This window comes from Cervus canadensis, chromosome 19, assembly GCF_019320065.1.
Source record: "Cervus canadensis isolate Bull #8, Minnesota chromosome 19, ASM1932006v1, whole genome shotgun sequence".
In the NCBI taxonomy this organism is placed as follows: Eukaryota; Metazoa; Chordata; class Mammalia; order Artiodactyla; family Cervidae; genus Cervus; species Cervus canadensis.
In genome coordinates, this window is record NC_057404.1 from 32,761,186 (window position 1) to 32,781,647 (window position 20,462).

Sequence of the window (20,462 nt, forward strand, 5' to 3'; positions counted from 1 at the left end):
GAAAACATATAGCAGGTTCTTCTCCTCTATATTCAGAACTCTGTAGCAAGACAAATAATTGAAACTGTCTGAAACTCTGCAAAGTGATGACCATTGTGCATTTTATGGTGCTAGATCATCAAATTTTTTATTGTATCTGTACCTTTGGCTAGAAGCTCTGAAACTTTGTAAAAATACAGTTGAGACTATTCAATCTCTATATTCTAAAATCTTTGCTATTCCCTTAAAAAAGATTGTTGTCAAGTAATTTTTGTGATCACTTTTTGACTATATATAGTGCTGAAATTAGTCATGATGTTACATACTTTCACATGGATTTTATTATTAGTTTTAAAATTTGGGGTGGCTTTATTTCACTAATATAGTTTTCTTCACTTCTGCAATATGTTTTCTTTAGCTCCCAAAGTACTGATGTAAAGCCTCCAGATTAAGAATGTGTTAGAAGTTCTTTGACACTCTATATAATTGGTATCAGAGAACTTGAAGCAGAATATAAATCACTAAGAAGAATAAAACTTGGAAAATACCTATAATGAATTTTTTATTTTAATAGAAAACTTTGTTATTCAGTTTAAGATCAAATATAGAACTTTGACCTTTTTAGGTCTAGCAAGTAACTCAGAGAGTCTCATTGAACCACTAAATGTTTCCCCAATAGAAAGAGTATTTTCAATTTTACAAGAGTTTGTTCTCTCCTTCGAGAAAGACAAAATCTGCTAGAAGGCTGAAGGCAAATATATAAGGGCATATAATATAAATTGAAATCTTAAAATTATAATAAATAAGGTTGAAGTATCTATGGTCACTTTTGGTTGGGAAGATCAGAGAAGGCTTCATTGAGAGGGCATGTTTGAACCAGACCCAGTGGCATGAGTACTAATTCACAAAGAGAAATGATAGTCAAGACACAGGTTCAAGACCATGTCAGTCATGTTCTGGTCATGTGATGCCCGCAAATTACTTAATAGCTTTGAGCTTCCATTTTGTCATCAGTAAAATGGGAATATTATTGATTTCAATTTATTATATTTGTACTGTAGATTAATGAGATATAATAAGCCTTAAAGGAGTGATTGGACAGCTGGCACCTAGCAGATGCTTAAGAAATGGTAACTTCTAGATCATATTTTCTAGGTGTACATATGTATCTAGTAGTATGTAGTATCTACCTGACACGTAGCAGGGGCTATGGCCCCCTGTTCTTAACTCTGAGCCTTGACACTTGTAATAATCTGCTGCTTCCATCTTTTTTCTCAAATACATAAATCTATGTTTGTGATTTTCCTGAGAAATATATCTCCCTTCCTCTACCCAACCACCATTTTCCCCACTCATTTTGTCCTTCACAATTACTGATTTTATGTATAGTCTCTGTATATCCATAATTTCTAAACTATGGGCTGGTTTTAAAGTCTGAAGCCTTTATACTCTTCTCTGATCTATGTAGTGGTCCCTGCTGCTCCTTTGGCTGTTCTCAAACACTGCACCTTGATTCTGCTCTTTCATGAGTTCCAGAAACATTTCCCACTTAGAGAACAGACTGACCTCTTAAGTCCTAGACACAGCTCATTCAAAAGGCAAGTAGCACCAAATTTAAAAGGCAAGTAGCATCAGAGGTCTGGAGACACACAGAATAGTTACTGACTTAGAGGATTACTTATTTAGTGGAGGAGTCAAGCATGTAACTAAATAATAAAATGTGAAAGAAAAATACTATTATAGTGATGGGTAAATGGTGCTTTGGAATTCCATAGGAGAACTCACAAAGTCTGCAGGGAGTTTGGCTGAGGTCAGGAAATGTTTCACAGAGAATTTGCTTTACCAAAATGCTACAAAATGAATAAGAATGTATTAGGCAGACAGTGATAGGCAAATGAAACTTCATTCTGTGTGTTTATGTGTGTGTGTGTGTGTGCATGCGCTCACATGTGTGAGAGAGAAAGAGGTGGGCGGGGAGATGGACAGAATTTTAAAAAGGACATACGATTGAGGGTTTTATAATGAAAAGCAAGAATCCTTTGGTCTACCTATTTCTCCATCCAGTTATACTTTTCAGAAATAATTGCTTTTTTTAGACAAAACAATAATTCATTCAGGTTTTTCTGTAAGATCTTTACAAAACATATAGCATCTTTAAATAGAAACATGTGTGTGTGAGTGCTCAGTCACTTCAGTCTGTCCAACTCTTTGTGACCCTACAGATTGTAGCCTGCCAGGCTCCTCCGTCCATGGAATTCTCCAGGCAAGAATACTAGAGTGGATTGCCATGCTCTCCTCGAGGGGATCTTCCCCACTCAGGGATCGAACTGGGTCTCCTGCATTGCAGGCAGATTCTTTACCACTGAGGCACTGGGAGAGCCCCAAATAAAAACATTTATAAAACCAAAAAGGTTTGCAAAATCCAAATCCCGTGTATCATCTAGTAGCAATGGGTCCATATTTACTAATTCAGTTTTCAGAGAAATTTATAAAACATAACCTACTCCCACACTTTTCAGTTCCCCACTTCACTCCTGCCTGCCAATTGGCTTGGCATTTCCAGGCATCAGAATTGCTAGGACTTGGCAGGACAGTCCTGTGCTCAGTTGCTGCCCCTATGATGGCATCAAATCCTGGCTTCTCCTACCATACTTCAGCGGATATCACTACTTCATCTGTTTTTCTTTTTTTAATTGTTGTTGTTCAGTAGTTAAGTCATGTCCAACTCTTTGCAACCCCATGAACTACAGTCTACCGCCCTTCCCTGCTCTTCAGTATTTCCCGGAGTTTGCTCAAACTCATGTCTGTTGAGTCAGTAATGCCATCCAACAATTTCATCCTCTGTTGCCCTCTCATCCTTTTACCCTCCATCTTTTTCAGCATCAGAGTCTTTTCCAGTGAATCTGCTCTTCACATCAGGTGGCCAAAGTATTGGAGCTGCAGCTTCAGCATAAGTCATTCTAATGAGTATTCTGTGTTGATTTCCTTTAGGATTGACTAGTTTAATCTCCTTGCTGTCTAAGGGACTCACAAGAGTCTTCACCAGCACCACAATTTGAAAGCATCAATTCTTCAGTGCTCAGCCTTCTTTATCATCCTACACTCACATCCATACATGACTACTGGAAAACCATAACTTTGACTATACGAACCTTTGTCAGCAAAGTAATGTCTCTGCTTTTTAATACACTGTTTAGGTTTGTCACAGCTTTTCTTTCAAGGAGCAAGCGTTTTTTAATTTCATGGCTTCAGACACTGTCCACAGTGATTTTGGAGCCCAAAAAAATAAAGTCTGTCACTGTTTCCATTGTTTTCTCATCTATTTGCCGTGAGGAGATGGGACTGGATGCCATGATCTTAGTTTTTGAATGTTGAGTTTTAAACCAGCTTTTTCACTCCTTCTCTTTCACCCTCATCAAAAGGTTCTTTATTTCCTCTTTGCTTTCTGCCATTTCAGTAATTTATTTAAAAAACACTTTTCAGATGGTTTCTGTCCCTTTTTCTCATGGCTATTTGTTTATATATCTATTTAATCCCTTATATTTTATTGGGGTTTGGAAGGTATCTCAATTGACTTTCTTCAGTCATAAATTCCAGAATGTTCTTTCAGTTTTGGAGATTATCAGAAGATACTTTAAAGAGCTGTTGTTATAGTTGATAGTATTTCTTAAACATTTTAGATCTGTAAAATACAACATGTAACATTTTGCCCAAATTCCAAATTTACAGTTGAGAAAATTAAAGACCTCCTTAGATGTAATCTGTTCTATTCTCCAACTTCCTCCAGCCACATTCAACATCTTTCCAACTAGCGCTGATAGTGGATGCTAGGGGATGTGCAGAGCTGGAAACTGGTAAAGTAACTTGTCAGCAGGTCAACGGGGTACATGACTCTTAGGTCCTATGAGATACAGAAATGACTTACAATGGATTACATGATGGATAGAAAGGCAAATGAAGCTATAGAGGAACTGATGCATTGGAATAATGGGAAAGAGAAAGGATCTAAATGTTATGATGAAGTCAAAGAAACAGGTTCAATAAACACTGAAGAGAGGGAGAAGAGGAGGTAAGAAATTCTGGTCAAAGAAAGGGAATAGCAGAACTCCCAGCTTCACTGGTTCCTATATTTTATAAGTTGGCATGGAAAGTTGTTAAAATAGTCAAAGAAAATATCAACTTAAAATTCAAAAGAATGAGTTTTAAGAAAGAAATTGCTCACTTAGCATTGTCATTTAATTCCTAAGGGGGAAAATGGGCATATCAATTCTGTTTGCATCTTTTTTTTTTCTGTCCCTGGAGCAATTATATGGCATTGAGTTAATTATGCTCCCTTTGAAGTCTTAGAAATTTAATATATCACATGTCTACAATTAGTGCTCCACCTCTCATTCAAGATTTCAAAGCTTTAATAAAAATACTGCAGTTATGTGCTGCTGAGTAAATCAGCCTGCTGTGATATTGATGGAAAATTGTTATCACAATGTTCCTGTAACTGTCCTTGAAATGAATATGGTGAAACAAGAGTGCTCACATGGTTTGATTTAAATATAGATTAGGATGATATTTTGAAAAACAGTATTTTTTATATAGGAAAAATGTTACTATGGATGTTATGTAATTAAACCATTTACAGAAAGGATACATACATCAGAATTTTTGGATCTTAACCTTTAGTTTTCAGGTTTGAGAAGAAAATTCAATTCTTTGAAAATGAGAAGTTCTGTTACTTAAATGGTAATGAATATCATTGTCTATTTGCATTTTTTTTTCAAATTTTCAGAAGAACCCCACTGTTACATGAAATCTGTTTATTCAGCAATAATAAAAGGGAATTATCTTTTTTCCTTAATCACACTTTATGAAATAGTTTTCACTCTGTTTTACTATATCCCAGAGAACTTTGATCGTGCCAAACAACAAAAAGGCAAAGTTACTTCTTCAAATATATAAGCAGCTTGCCAGAAATAAGGCTTTATGATGATTTAGAAAATAAGTTGTCTCAGGAGTATAGAAAGGTTCCTAGTCATCAAAGGAGTACCCTGAATATTCAGATTACTGTGATAGTTATCTAGTAGCTAGTCAAACAACCCAATTTTTACCAAGAAAAAGAAATTATTTGGAGATATTATGCAATGTCCATTTTTAGGACAAGGCTAATGTAATGATATTAGACAAAGAAACTTGACTGTAATTTTTCCCCAAATATATTCCTTGCATGAAAGTCTCTATAATAATACAGTGTTCATAGATGATTGATATACATTTTTGAAGTACACTTTTTATTTAAATTTAATGTACATAATTATAGTACATATAACTGTGAAGTACAACTTAACAAATATCCATGCATCCAGCACCCAAATCAAGAAATAACATAACTAGCACTCCCAGAGTCCCTTCCTGGACCCCACTTGATTATAACCTTCTTGAAAGTATAACCATTAAATTGATTTAAAACACAATAAACTAGTTACAATTTATATTAAGCTGTATATGCATAGAAATATACTATGTATGTCTTTTATCTGTTTTCTTTTGCTCAACATTATGTTTATAAGGTTTATCCACGTTGAAATAGGTAGGAAAACTTTATTCATTTTATTGCTCTGAAGTATTTCATTATATGAATATGCCACAGTCTATTTAAATTTTATTGATGATTTTTTTTCAAGTTTTGCTCATTACAAATAGTCAGTCTATTTGTTTTTTCTTTATATGTGTGTATTTTTGTTGGGAATGAAATGTCTAGCTCAAGAGGTATGCATAAATTATATCACTTATTAATGCTAGCTGATACAGCCAGTTTTCCAAAAATTTATGCCAATTTGGACTTCTACTGGGAGCAGACAGAAGTATTTCAATTTTCTACTTCCTTACCAATACTTGTTATTTTCCTTCTTCTTCATTTTATTTATACTGGTGGATATGTACTAGATTCATATTTTATTTTTAATCTGCCTTTTCCTGATGGATGAGTTATTATGTATTTATTGACTTTTTAATATTTTGTTTTATTAACTACCTATTCAAGTCTTTTATTTTTCCCCATGATTATTAGGATCTTTATGTATATTAGGGATAAAAGTCCATTTGCAAATATATTTTAAATCCTTTCTCCTATTGACTGACTGTCTTTCCATCCTATATATGGTAAATTTTGATGAATAGAACATCTTATTTTTAATGCAGTCCCTTATTAATTTGCTTTTTCTATAGTTAGTGCTTTTTGTCTTTTTTTAAAAGAAAGCTTTCTATTCCAAGATCATGAAGACATATTCTCATTTTTTATAGACATTTTGTTTTATCATTTACATTCAAATCTGAATTTCATTTCAAATTGTTTTTCACGGTAGGTGGTAGAGAAACACTTATTTTTCATATGTTGTCTGTTATTCATTTCAACACAGGATCAATGTACCTGAATAGAAAATAAGGTTAGACTGAATAAAAAGGGAAGTTAATCAGTGTACTTGAAGTATAGAGCCATTATTCCTATACCGCATCTTTTGTCTATCTTTTTTTCTCTCTTAACATGAAGCATATGACTTAAGTAGATAATGAAAGGCTATATTGATAATTTTGTTGCAATAAATATCTTTCTATGATCCTATAATAACAAAAGTTAATGGTGCTGGTTTCTATAATAAAAGTTGTAACTCTTTTCATGGGCTCAGTAGGCATGCATCAAGTAGCAGCTAATGGCCGGTCACTCAAAGATACAACTGCTCTATATGGATATGATCTTTACAATGGCATAGAATTCTAAAAGAACAAAATAATTTAACTGGCGTAAAAAAAAAAATCTGCCAAACCATCCAACAAAATCTGCTTCATTCCTTATTTAGTCTTTTATTATAGTTATCAATTATGATTAAATTTTTCTCAAATCCAAGTTTTTACTTTAGCTCAGTATTATATTGAACTGAAAGGCCAACCCACAGCTTTGGACTTTTATTTTTCAAATGAGAAAGTATCAAATTTATTTTACTTCCACTTGACCAAAATCATGCATGACAGATCTTACTTGTGTTAACGAGGCCTGAAAGTGCCTTAATATTTGCTTTTCTTGTTGGAGTTCTATTTAACTCTCAGAAGTTCTCCCTGAAGATGGGAGTTAGGTTCCAATGAGTCCAAATTTCCAAATAAGATGGATCCTATTCACCTCTTTCCTGTGACCACTGACTTGGATATTGATCTTGATAGACAGTTTGCTACTGATTCCTCCTAATAATCTGAAGGTCGTTTAACAATTTTGGCAAATCTAATTTGATAGTTTTTATTTTCTATAACTTTTTGATGAGTTCAACATTTTCATTCTATTCTATTTATTTAAATGAAGTTAAAAAATAAAATACCTGAACATAAATGAAAGCTGTACTTATTTGAAATATGAAATCACAATTGCTTCGGCTTTTAAGACAAAGGAATTCAAATCCTTCTCTAATTCAGTATTCATTTATTCATTCATTCAGACAATGTGTTTAAAGCTTTTCTGTGTAAAATAATGTGAAAGGCACTGCTAGGAATACAATCATTAAAGATATATGGGTCTAGCCTCTAAGGAACAGACAAGTTGATAAGAAAAATGTTGTAAACATAGTACATAGTAAAACCACAAGAAAATAAACAATTAAGTGACTCTTCTCAACCCCCAGAGGGAATTGAAAATAAAGACAAAATTTCTATCTAAAAATTTAATCAAACAAAGTTTGTAGATGGGCTTCCCTGGTGACTCAGATGGTAAAGAATCTGCCTGCAATGCAGGAGACCTGGGTTCTACTCCTAGGTTGGAAAGATGCCCTGGAGGAGCGCATGGAAAGCCACTCTAGTATTCTTGCCTGAAGAATCCCCATGGACAGAGGAGCCTGGTGGGCTACAGTCCATGGGGTCACAAAGAGTCGGGCACGACTGAGTGACTATGCATGAAGTTTGTAGATAATGTATAAAATTACACTGGCCTAGAAAAAATTTTTTTTCTTTTGTTATGGGGTAACTGAGACACCTTCTCTACTTTAAGAAATTCTTATTGTAACTTATTATAGTCTTATCAAAGCAAGTTTGCAATGTGAATGGATCCAAGAGTGATTAAATTTATATTGAGTTTTTGCTCCATGAAGTAATGTGGACAAATGAAAACAAAGAGATTAGGTAAAATAGACCTAATGATAAATTTGAGGATCAAGACTTGCCACTGTTTGTCTGTTACTGCTTAGAAAAGAAGATATCAGACTTAGAAGGCAAGGACTTGCCAACATACAAAAGTTTCTCTGTCAATGCCAGGCACAATTTCTTAGGCCTTAACCATGGTCTGAGTGAAGTAATTTCAAAATTATGTACCTCTTGTTTCTGTTCCCATTCTCAACATTATACTTTGAAGCTGGGAGAATGGGGAGCCCCTGAATTTAAGCAATAGAAAGATATATTTGCTGCAAATAAATAAATTAGTAATTTAATTAATATGCCAGTTTCTAGTAAATTCACTTAGTATATAAATGAAAAATACATGATATAAATACCATTATTTTCCATTTCCAGACCAAAACATAGGTTATTGCATTCTGCCCTGCTGTTCTAAGCAGCCATGGCAAATGAATCTTAGTTAGGACTAGAGTCTAAATCTATTTGCCAACCTGGGTTAGTGTGAATCAATCTCCTAGAACTTAATCAATTCTTTAAATGCTTACTGACAAAAATCAATGCTTTAGATTTGTAGAGGATCAGATTTTAAGGTGTAGCCACCACGAAGCTTTGTTAAAAAGTAGGCAGATGGCCCTAAGCTACAATTCTATTCAGAATTTTTCTCACTGTAATATAGATACATAGAAAGTAAATAAACTGTTTAGGTTGAGAAAATTTAAAAGATTCATTTGGGTTTTAGAGCAAACTCTATTTTTAATAGAATACACAAAACTGTAGCATAAGAGGATTCAAATATTAAACCTATATGTGTCTGCCCAACACTAATATTATGTGAACATATGGGTCCATTAATTTCAAACATGAATTATTTTAAATATGTATACTACTTGATGAGGCAACATTTAAGTCAATTCTTGAAACTCATATTTATAACTTGGATTTAAGGCAATTTTGTAGAAAGGTATCCTTCTGTGAATGAAGAACAGCATGCATAAAGATACTGAGAAGGAAAATTGCAGGAAGCTGGGTGGGACAGGGGACACATGCTAAGGGAAGTAGAATTTTAGGATGTAAAACCTTAATTGTATCAGACTGGTAGGTGAAAAACTTTGACTGTCAAACCTAAAGAAAGAGAATGGCTACAGAGGCATCATGAACATGGAGTTTGAATTCAGTTTTTGCTTCACTATTAAATAGCTGTGTAGCTCTGACCAAGTCACTTAAAATCATTTAGCTTTGTTTTCCTCATCTATAAAATAGAGTAATTCCTGGATCTCAGTTATTTTCAAGGCTATATTTGGTAATGAAAATAGAATGTGTAGAATAATGTTCATACCTAGTAAAAATTTAACAAGTCTTAGTTGTACAGTGCTCTAGAACTATAGAGTAGAGTAAATAAGAAAATGCAATGGTGTTAGTAGACTTGGAAATTGATTAGGTATGTGAAATGCGGTTGAGACATAGGAAAAAAGATGGATCCTATGTTTCAAGTATGAGTTTCAATGGTGTCAATGTTATGAAATCAGAAGTATAAGAAAAGGAACAGATTTTGAGATAATTAGATAAAATTTCAGTCATAAATTTGATGTTTTCTGGAACATCTAGGTTGAGTCATGCATGTGACCGATGAAAATGAAAGAATGGAACCCAACAGTCCTAAGGAAAAGCTATTGTATTTGTCAATGTGATGATCATTGGTGAACCTTGAAAAAACATTTTTGTTAAAATTTTGTGAGGAAAAAATAAAGATTGTAAGGAAATAAAGTGTTGTTAGCAAATAAGCAGAGTAAGGGGCATCTCATTCAAGTCTGGAAGCAAAAAGGAGGACCACATAGTACTGTATCATGGGAAGAAACCTACTTCAAGGAAGATGTTTTCTAAGTATGGAAGCTCATGTGGAAAGAGAAGATGATGATGTAATATACAGGAAAAGAATCAATGTAGAATTATTGAAATGAAGTAGGATCACTTTTATAAATATATTATATTTGGAAGAGAGGCAGTAAGGAAGGATAAAAATGCAGAGAATTTTAAAGGTAACAGAAATGCTCAATTGCATTTGGGTCAAATGCATAGTGGAATCAATAGATTCTAATCCATTTTTCTGTGAGTGGCTAGTAGACTGTATGTGCAGGCCGTGGGGAAAAATGAAGTAAAAAAAAGGATGGCTGATTCAGGTTGGGAACTAGCTGAAAAGCTAGTAAAGAAGGACCAGGCTGTCTGCAGGGATCATTATACAGGTGACATAAGACATGTTGGGAAGGACCTGATTTCCGGTAAGAAACCAACCTCCTAATATGAGTTACCAGCTTTATGAAAGAAACATATACTAAATTTTCCTTATAGTTTGTTTGAACTTACATAGTAAGTCTAGACTTTAGTTCCAAAAAAAGTGTGTTAAATGGATTAATACTTCAGAGATGAACGAAAGTGTTTTTACCTGGAAATATTTCAAAAATATCTCAGCTTTGGCACTACTGACACATTGACCCAGATAAGTCTTTGTTTTGGAACACTGTCCTGTGCAGTGTAATCTGTTCAGTAATATCCCTGCTCAGTAGACACCAAACAAGGCAGTCAAAAAAAGTGCCAGATGTTCCCATTAGTTGGAGATAGGGTTCAGTTCACTTCAGTTCAGTTCAGTCGTGTCTGACTGTTTGCGACCCCATGAACCATAGCACGCCAGGCCTCCCTGTCCATCACCAACTCCCAGAGTCCACCCAAACCCATGTCCATTGAGTCGGTGATGCCATCCAACCATCTCATCCTCTGTCGTCCCCTTCTCCTCCTGCCCTCAATCTTTCCAAGCATCAGGGTCTTTTCAAATGAGTCAGCTCTTAGCATCAGGTGGCCAAAATATTGGAGTTTCAGCTTCAACATCAGTCCTACCAATGAACACCCAGGACTGATCTCCTTTAGGATGGACTGGTTGGATCTCCTTGCAGTCCAAGGGACTCTCTTTCTCCAACACCACAGTTCAAAAGTATCAATTCTTTGGCGCTCAGCTTTCTTTATAGTCCAACTCTCACATCCATACATGACCACTGGAAAAACCATAGCCTTGCCTAGACGGACCTTTGTTGGCAAAGTAATGTCTCTGCTTTTTAATATTCTGTCCAGGTTGGTCATAACTTTCCTTCCAAGGAGGAAGCATCTTTTAATTTCATGGCTGCAGTCACCATCTGCAGTGATTTTGGAGCCCACAAAAATAGTCTGACACTGTTTCCACTGTTTCCCCATCTATTTCCCATGAAGTGATGGGACCAGATGCCATGATCTTAGTTTTCTGAATGTTAAGCTTTAAGCCAACTTTTTCACTCTCTTCTTTCACTTTCGTCAAGAGGCTCTTTAGTTCTTTTTCACTTTCTGCCATAAGGGTGGTGTCATCTGCATATCTGAGGTTATTGATATTTCTCCCGGCAGTCTTGATTCCAGCATGTGCTTCCTCCAGCCCAGCGTTTCTCATGATGTGCTCTGCATATAAGTTAAATAAGCAGGGTGACAATATACAGCCTTGATGTACTCCTTTTCCTATTTGGAACCAGTCTGTTGTTCCATGTCCAGTTCTAACTATTGCTTCCTGACCTGCATACAAGGTTTCTCTAGAGGCAGGTCAGGTGGTCTTGTATTCCCATCTCTTTCAGAATTTTCCACAGTTTATTGTGATCCACACAGTCAAAGGCAATGGGGTGGCCATATTAAAATCATCGCTGGTTAATATTATTGATCTAGAGCTATTTGGTGTTTGAAAAACTAAAATCTGTTTTATAGAATTTTTATTGCTGGCATATGACACCTGCATTTCACTTTTCCTCTAATAATAGCTAGTCAACATTCACTGGACCCTTTTCAGGTGTCTGAGACTATGCTAATCACTCTATAGGCTGTCTTGTATAATCCTCGAAGAATCCAGTGAGATGGGTATAATAGTTTCTTCATTCCACAGATAAAAAAATTAAAGGAATGATTAATATGCATTTGTCCATCTAAGTAGATTGTTTGCCTTTTAATTTTAGTTAACTTAGTCATTATTTTTTACATTTTTACTATTTTCTGCTGCTGCTGCGGCTGCTGCCGCTAAGTCACTTCAGTCGTGTCTGACTCTGTGCGACCCCATCCCTGGGATTTTCCAGGCAAGAACACTGGAGTGGGTTGCCATTTCCTTGTCCAATGCATAAAAGCGAAAAGTGAAAGTGAAGTCGCTCAGTCATGGCCGACTCTTCGCAACCCCATGGACTGCAGTCTACCAGGCTCCTCCATCCATGGGATTTTCCTGGCAAGAGTACTGGAGTGGGGTGCCATTGCCTTCTCCATTACTATTTTCTAACAGTGTTCATATATGACTTCCCTGGTGGCTCAGACGGTAAAGCGTCTGCCTACAAAGCAGGTGACCGGGGTTCGATCCTTGGGTGGGGAAGATCCTCCGGAGAAGGTAATGGCAACCCACTCCAGTGTTCTTGCCTGGAGAATCCCAGGGAAGGGGGAGCCTGGTGGGCTGCCGTCTATGGGGTCGCACAGAGTCAGACACGACTGAAGCGACTTAGCAGCAGCAGCAGCAGCAACACATAAGTGTTTTTTACATATCAACACATTTAATCCTCATACCAAATATAAGAGATAAATGTAAATGTTTGACTTCATTTTACAAAAAAGAAAAATGAGCTACAAAGAGATTGTGAAAGTAGCCCAGGTCACACAGCAAGAAAGAGCAAAGCCAAGTCTAGCCCATTCTTAAGGAGTATACTATGTTGTGTTACCTCTCCAGGTACACAGTACATGTGAAAAAAATCATTCTGGCTTTTTGTGTATGACAAAGAAATAGTTGGTATGCCTCTGTGTGTGTGTGTGTGTGTGTGTGTTTTAGCTGTAAGTTGTGTCCAACTCTTTTGCAGCCCCTTGGACTGTAGCCAGCCAAACTCTTCTGTCCATGGGATTTCCCAGGCAAGAATACTAAAGTGGGTCCCATTTCCTTCTCCAAGGGATCTTCCCAGCCCAGAGATAAAACCTGCATCTCCTGCATTGGCAGACAAATTCTTTACTTCTGAGCCACCAAGGAAGCCCAGTTGGTGTGCATAACTGCCAGTAAATTATATTTGAAAAATGTTTTCACTGGGGTAAGCTAATGGAAAATTACTGGAGGACATGATGGGGAGCTCAGTCAATGTGATTAGATCATCTGTGTTTGTAATCGGTATTTACCAAACTTAGACTCCTATCCTACCACAGAGATATATCTTCCTTGATTATTACATCTCACAGGAATGGCTCCTAGGTCTTCGAGAAAGACATTGTTAGGGTTGTAAAACTAGCAAGAGGCTGGAAGAAGATTTGTATCTTAAAGGAAAAGAGGAAGAGTGTATGATTGCAAATATTCTAAAGTAAATGTTCTAAGAAAGGGGATCTCAAAGGTCTAGATTCAGAAAGAAAACTGTTGAAAGCTTAGTGAAGCTGAGGAGAACGTTAAATTGTCTTGGGTCAAACATAGACAGGATATTTGGACTAAATAGATTCTGTTTAACTGTGTTTGCTTATGATTCATATAATATATATTGAGTTATGTTTATATATTTAACAATCATTGAATGCATATTCAGCTATATAGTTTAAAGACATATATTCTCATTGTCATGTGAAGGAATTTTTGGAATGAAAGGAATTGTTAGAGCTCCAGTGGCTCTCAAGATATTATGTAATTACTGATGTGACAAAACCATTAGATATACTGAATGTGAACTTTCAGAACAAAAGAGTAATATTGATTTAATCTAAGGGGTTCAGGTAGACAACCTCATATGGGACTTCTGGAGGAAACAGATGGCAATAATGACTACCCATTGCTAAATTTCCTCAAGCATGGCTAAAAAAAGGGCAGGACCAGAAGGTTGGGAAACGTGGGGTCCAAACTGCACATGAACCTGACTATATTTCATAACAAGACATATTTGCCTTTGCTCAGAGTTCTGAAATAAATTTTCAGCATGATCCAAACACTTTCTTGGTGCATCTGACCTGAGTTCACTATAGCTACAAACAAAAGTTTCACAAACTCTCAGTAGAAATGAAATCACAGTTTCAAGACATACAGATTTTGATGACTAAAGCATAAGCTTTGCATGTTTATGATTTTTTTAGAATTGTAAACCTTAGAGTATTCCTAAATTATCCCGACCCTATCCTATCAAGTTTGCTCTATTTCAAGATAAATTGGTTTGAAAATAAACTAAGACCATAAAATAAACCCATCATCCTAGCATTTTGGAAATGTATATACACATTTAAAGATAAGCTTAAATTTTTGCATATTGCATCAAATTCCAGGGCCACTGATTCCTTGAAGTCAGATTCATTTGACTTCCTGAAAATGAATTGGTTTTCATGAAGCTATTTAAATTTATTGAGCTACTATTATCGTTCTAAACCCAAATAAAATTTGAGAAGTACTGGGCCTGGACATATCTCTGCAATTCTCAATAATATTTGCATCTGTAAGTGTCAGAATTGCCATTGACTAAGACATATGTGATTAGTGACCAACGCTAAACATACAATCCTGCACTTATATATTGATTTATAATTGATGTGACTTATAATTGATATTAATTATATTCTTAGATTGTGAAGTACTATGATTAAAAGCATGCATATTATTGAAGAACTATTTGTCCATCCATATTCAATGGTAAATGTATGGAACTTTTATATCTGTGGATATATGGATCTAGCTATGGGGAATTTCAAAAATTTCAAAAATTTACCTGGATTCCCTCCCAGGGCTTTGCATATTGTGCTAGTGGTAAAGAGCCTACTGGCCAATGCAGGAGATAAGACTTAAGAGACTTAGATTAGATCCCTGGGTCAGGAAGATCCCCTGGAGTAGGGTATGGCAACCCATTCCAATATTCTTGCCTGGAGAATCCCATGGACAGGGGAGCCTGGTAGGCTACCATCCATGGGGTTGCACAGAGTCAGACATAACTGAAGCGACTTAACATGCATGCAGATCCCCTACCAGAACCCTAAATCATAACTTCTGAAGTGAAGTGTAGGCAATGGTGTTTCTAAACATCTCCTCAGGTAACTGGCACAGAGAAGTTTGAGAAATTAAAAACTGCTCTTGACCACTGCTTCTCAAGCTTTAATGTGGGCACTAGTCTCCTAGAGATTGTATTAGAATGAAAATTCTGAATCTGTGGATACAAGCCTGAGATTTTGTATTTCTATCAGAATCCCAGAAAACATTAGACAGAGCATATGTATTTTCTATCATCTGTTCTATTGACCAGCACTCTTCTAGACCTTGAATTTTTGTGTGTATATATATATATATAAACCATTTGTCCGAAATTCAGAATAGTAGCCTTTAGGGGAGTAGAGAAATTTATTAACAAATCTTCTCTAACAATATAAATAATTTTTCAGTATAAGTAATTGAGAATTTTTGTAGTTAATCCATGTTGTTGCTTAGTCACTAAGTCATGTCCAGCTCTGTGACCCCATGAACTATAGCCTGCCAGGCTCCTCTCTCGATGGGATTTTCCAGGCTAGAATACTAGAGTGGGTTGCCATTCCCTTCTGCAGGGGATCTTCCAAAATCAGGGATGGAACCTGCATCTTCTGCATTGGCAGTTGTATTCTTTACCACCAAGCCACCTGAGAAGCCCCAGTTAATCCATACCTAATTGTATTTCAAACTGTAACATGTTTCTTCACCCAGCAGCTGGAGGCACATTAGCTGTTGAAAAAGAGTTATTTTCTCTTAATCCTCACCAACTAAACTATTAGAACTCTGGTATTCTCTGAACTGATAGTGCAGGACCCCAAGCGTCTCTCAAAACCTACCATTTCCTTTCACTTTCCACAAGTTTCTGGTATTGAGGTGTTTACTTGATGACCCATTTGCTCCAAATATAACTTGGAGACATGTTACTGAAGTTCAGCCTTTGTACCCAGGTGCCAGATTAAATCTCAGAGACAGTTTTGGGTGAAATAGAACTAAAGCTATTTAGCTTTATTGCTTTGCCAGGCAAAGAAGGCCACAGTGGGCTAATGCCCTCAAGACCGTGTGTCCTGCTCGTAAAGAGTTAGTGAGGAGTCTCAAAACATTCAAGGAACAGGGCATGATCAGCTCCTGGACGTACTTCTGACTGGTTGGTGGTGACATAATTGGGCGTCAGCATCCTCAACCAGCTGGTTGAGTCTCCAGCTGGTCCAGGGTCTACACCCTTGTGGGCCACATACAGTTAACTTCTGCCACCTGGTACCGGTTTAAGTGTCTGGAAAACAGCTCAAAGGACATGGCTCAGAATACTATCTGTACTCACTGAGGAAGAACTAAAGAGCCTTAACTTGGTTTAATGGCTAAATTATTATTATTTTGTCTCAGTTGACTGTTTTCCTTTCTTTCTTCATTTCCTCACTTCTCTGATTAAGTTTATTCTCATTGAATAAATAAAACTTATTATTATCATTATTAAATGTATTCTTATGAATGTTTTTCTACAGATAAAAGGCAGGCAGAGGATATGGATAGGAGTCTCTCCTAGGAAGGCCTCACAGGGTCCTGCTACTACTCGGAAAATTTACATATCACTCTCACATCAGGCTGCAGCCAACACCACTGTCCAGGGTCTCCAGGCCACAGCAAAATGTCTCCTCCAATCCAACAGCAGGATCTCAAAACTAAATCTTACCCCACTAAGAACTGAGCTCTCAGTCGAGGTTGGACCATATTCCTTGGAGAACGAGCGGATCTAACTAAGTCATCTAGCAGTCAGCCCCGTCCAGGTGTCTTTCCTTTTAATTAAGCAGCTTAAGCAAGTATCCCACCCTGCCAGCCTTTCAGACATAAAACAAACAACAGTTGAGATCGCTGAAGCTAAGCCATGCTGGGGACCCCAGAACAAAACAATATTGCTCCTTAAAATGTGCATATACTTGGAACACAATAATCACTTCATATTTACTCTGAAAAAGTAGAATTTTAACACAGGATAACCAAAAATAAACACCAGCAAAAGGTTGGCCTTTAAATTTCCCTACTGATTAACTTTGTTTTTCTAGCTTTGTTTCATGGTCACACATCTTTGTGAATTTTGGTTCTTTTAAAATCTTTTACCAGCATTCTCATTATTATTGTTATCCTTTTGATTGTAAGCTTCATGGGGTTAAGGTTCTCTATTTGTTTAACTTTAAATCTCACATCATATGCTAATATATTGCATATAGACTGCTCTAAGTGGTAAATTTTTGAGGTGAAATTTGATTTTGGCTTTGAGGGTTTTAGACATAACTGATTTAAATAAGAACTAAGTCATATAAACCAGGATGAATCAAACATTTTCCTTCTTATCTATTGCATTCTTTCTCCTTGCAAATGTTTATGTATTTGCCTCATGTTAAATTCAATCTTAAAATCAGTACATTCTGCCTAACCAATAATTTCTTGAAACATAACTGAAAGTAAATATTCTCCTCAGCTAATGACCCATCCCCTGCTCAGAGAGTCTACTCTTTATCGTTTGTCAGTGGATTGCTAGAATTTCCATGAAGAGATTAAATGAAGCAATATTCAATATTCAGTTTAATCAACTTTATTTTTTTAATTGGAGGAGATTAAAATAGCTGGTAAAACATGAGCATACTTATGTATTTATTTCCAATATTATTGTTTTAATTATCCAGATTGAGAATTAGCCTGGTTTAAAATTAGCAAGGATATAAGATTTCAGATATACAGTTCTCATCTCTGAATAAGTAATCCTTGTTTAGTTCTCCAGGGGAGGGAAAAACTTTTCTTCCTCTGCTCACCTGAGGCTTCAAGCATCAAACTGATAAGAGAGATTAACAACAGCAAAAACATAACAAACAAATTAAAGAAAACAAAAAACAGACCTAGTCACAAACTTTAGGGGAAGAAAAAAAGTATTTTCCTTCTATTCTTGTAGGTTCTCAGTGGGTTGGCTGGGACTCCTATAACAACAACAACAAAAAAAAAAATAATTAAGGAAAAAAAAACCAAACCTAGAAGTTTATTGAAATGTTTATGTGTATATCACATATATACATGGGGATAATTCAGGGATGAGTAACAAATAATTGCCTGGAACTTGTGCTTAAATGCCATCTTCACCCAAAACAGAAGAAGAAGGGTATGAGGAAGGCAAGTTATAAAAAGGTGGCCAGAAAAAGTACAATAAACAAAGGTCTGGTTTGTTTTGCAAATTTAAATTAATACCTTCTCCAGTGATCAGAGGCTCTTGTGATTAAGAGTTATCCCACTCTTGATGATACAGAGATGTGACTCAAGGAGGATTTTAGGATTTTTATGCCATCCAACCAAGTGTGGAGAAGAAGCTAGACACAGGATAAAGGATTAGAGGCTGCTGGGAGGGGAGATAGCAAGTATGGGAAGGTATGGTACAGAAAAAGTATGGTACATAAAGAGTGTTCAGTAAGGTTAGCTTTGCAGGTTCAAAGTCAGGGCCTTGTCCATTGATAAGAGCTGTAAAGTGTCATCTTCATATCACTGGTATAGGAGAGAGAGTTGTTCGGATGCTCAGTTGTGTCCAACCCCTTGCAACCCCATGGACTGCAGCATGCCAGGCCTCCCTGTCGTTCACCATCTCCCAGAGCTTGCTCAGACTCATGTCCATTGAGGCAGTGATGCCATCCAACCATTTCATCCTCTGTCATCCCCTTCTCCTCCTGCCTTCAATCTTTCCCAACATCAGAGTCTTTCCTAATGAGTCGGCTCTACACATGAAGTGGCCAAAGTATTGGAGCTTCAGCTTCAGCATCAGTCCTTCCAATGAATATTCAATACCGATTCCTTTTAGGATAGACTGGTTGGATCTCCTTGCAGTCCAAGGGACTCTCAAGAGTCTTCTCCAACACCACAGTTCAAAAGGATCAATTATTTGGTGCTCAGCTTTCTTTATGGTCCAGCTCGCACATCCATTCATGACTACTGGAAAAACCATAGTTTTGACTGTAAGGACCTTTGTTGGCAAAGTAATATCTCTGCTTTTTAATACACTGTTGACATCTTAACAAATAAAAATCTTCTTTTGTAAGTGTAAATTTCCTTAAAAAAATATATGCTTTGTTTTTAGAGCTTTCCCTACATCTGCTGTTTCTCAGTTGCCTTCAACTCAGAATAATCCTTATGCCAAAGTGGTGTATTTGGGGGTGGCATACTCTGTTCCTCTAGTTTTCTTTCCTCTGTGTGCAACTAGCATTTTAGAGCTGCTTCTTGGAAGGTCAGCAGTTTGTTTGGACAGGGCTTCCCAGCATGGCATTTTTCGGTATTGTTATATTCAGTATCTGATTCCAGGAGTCTGTTCTTTAATTATTTATGACCACCTCCTTCCAAACTGGACTGTGGGCACCAGAAAACTGACTGGAAACTAATACCCTACAAAATGGTAAAATATAATTTAAATATCAAGACTAAGGAAAGAATAAATTAGAACAGAAGGTTAAATTTTAGAAGAGAAATTACCATATGAAAATATAGATCAGGATGTTGCATAATTCCTCCCAGTAAAATGGTTAACTCCTTGAGGTCAGGGACTATTATACATTTCATGTTCCATCAGTATTTGGCACAGCACCTACATGTAACTGATGCTCAATAAATACTGATGTTTCATTTTATTTCATTTATTTGTGAAAAAGCAAAGCAGGGGGAAAAAAAGTGTGCCTTACATATCATGAAAACAGTTTCTTTTTTATTGATGAGAGCCTGCCAGAATGAGAACCCTGACACAATTGTAAAGAGTTAGGGAACTGACCCACTCTCAGATTGCTTCACTTCCTGGCCGATTTTAAACACCTGGAGGAATAAACCACTGAAAAATCTTTGTGGTGTTTGCAGTTAAGCTTGAGTTTAGTCTCACAGCTCTCAGTGTGGACACTCATTTCCAAAATTTAATGCGAATCCTTAAGGGGTGAAATTGGCTCAAATGATACTAACAGAGGAAAGGAACTCCAATTTAACATATATTCACTAATTATGTTATTATTATTCTTAATTGTTTCAAAACATAAAGGATGAAAAGCTAAAATTTTAATTGGCAAAGGAATTTCATACTAGGAAGGCACCTCTTGATTAGCAGCTGTGTAGGCAGAGGGAGGGTTGGGGGTATGGAAATGTGGCTAAGAACTCACACGGAAAAGTGTTCAGTGTGCTTCAAAATAGCGCAATCAGTACTCAGCGTGCTGTGAAAGCGCTCAACTGGTGCTCAACTTCCCGCATATTTAAATAAATTGAGAGCTTACTTTTAAAAAGTGCTCAATCCGGAGTGCTCAAGTTGTGGGGCCTATTAGTTGAATGCTAATTA

General features: G+C 36.4%; 1 protein-coding gene across 2 annotated transcripts in view; it reads left to right on the plus strand.

Annotated features, from left to right (window-relative positions):
* GRID2 (glutamate ionotropic receptor delta type subunit 2) overlaps window positions 1-20,462 on the plus strand; it is a 1,570,085-nt gene that overhangs the window by 822,940 nt on the left and 726,683 nt on the right. The window lies entirely within an intron of this gene.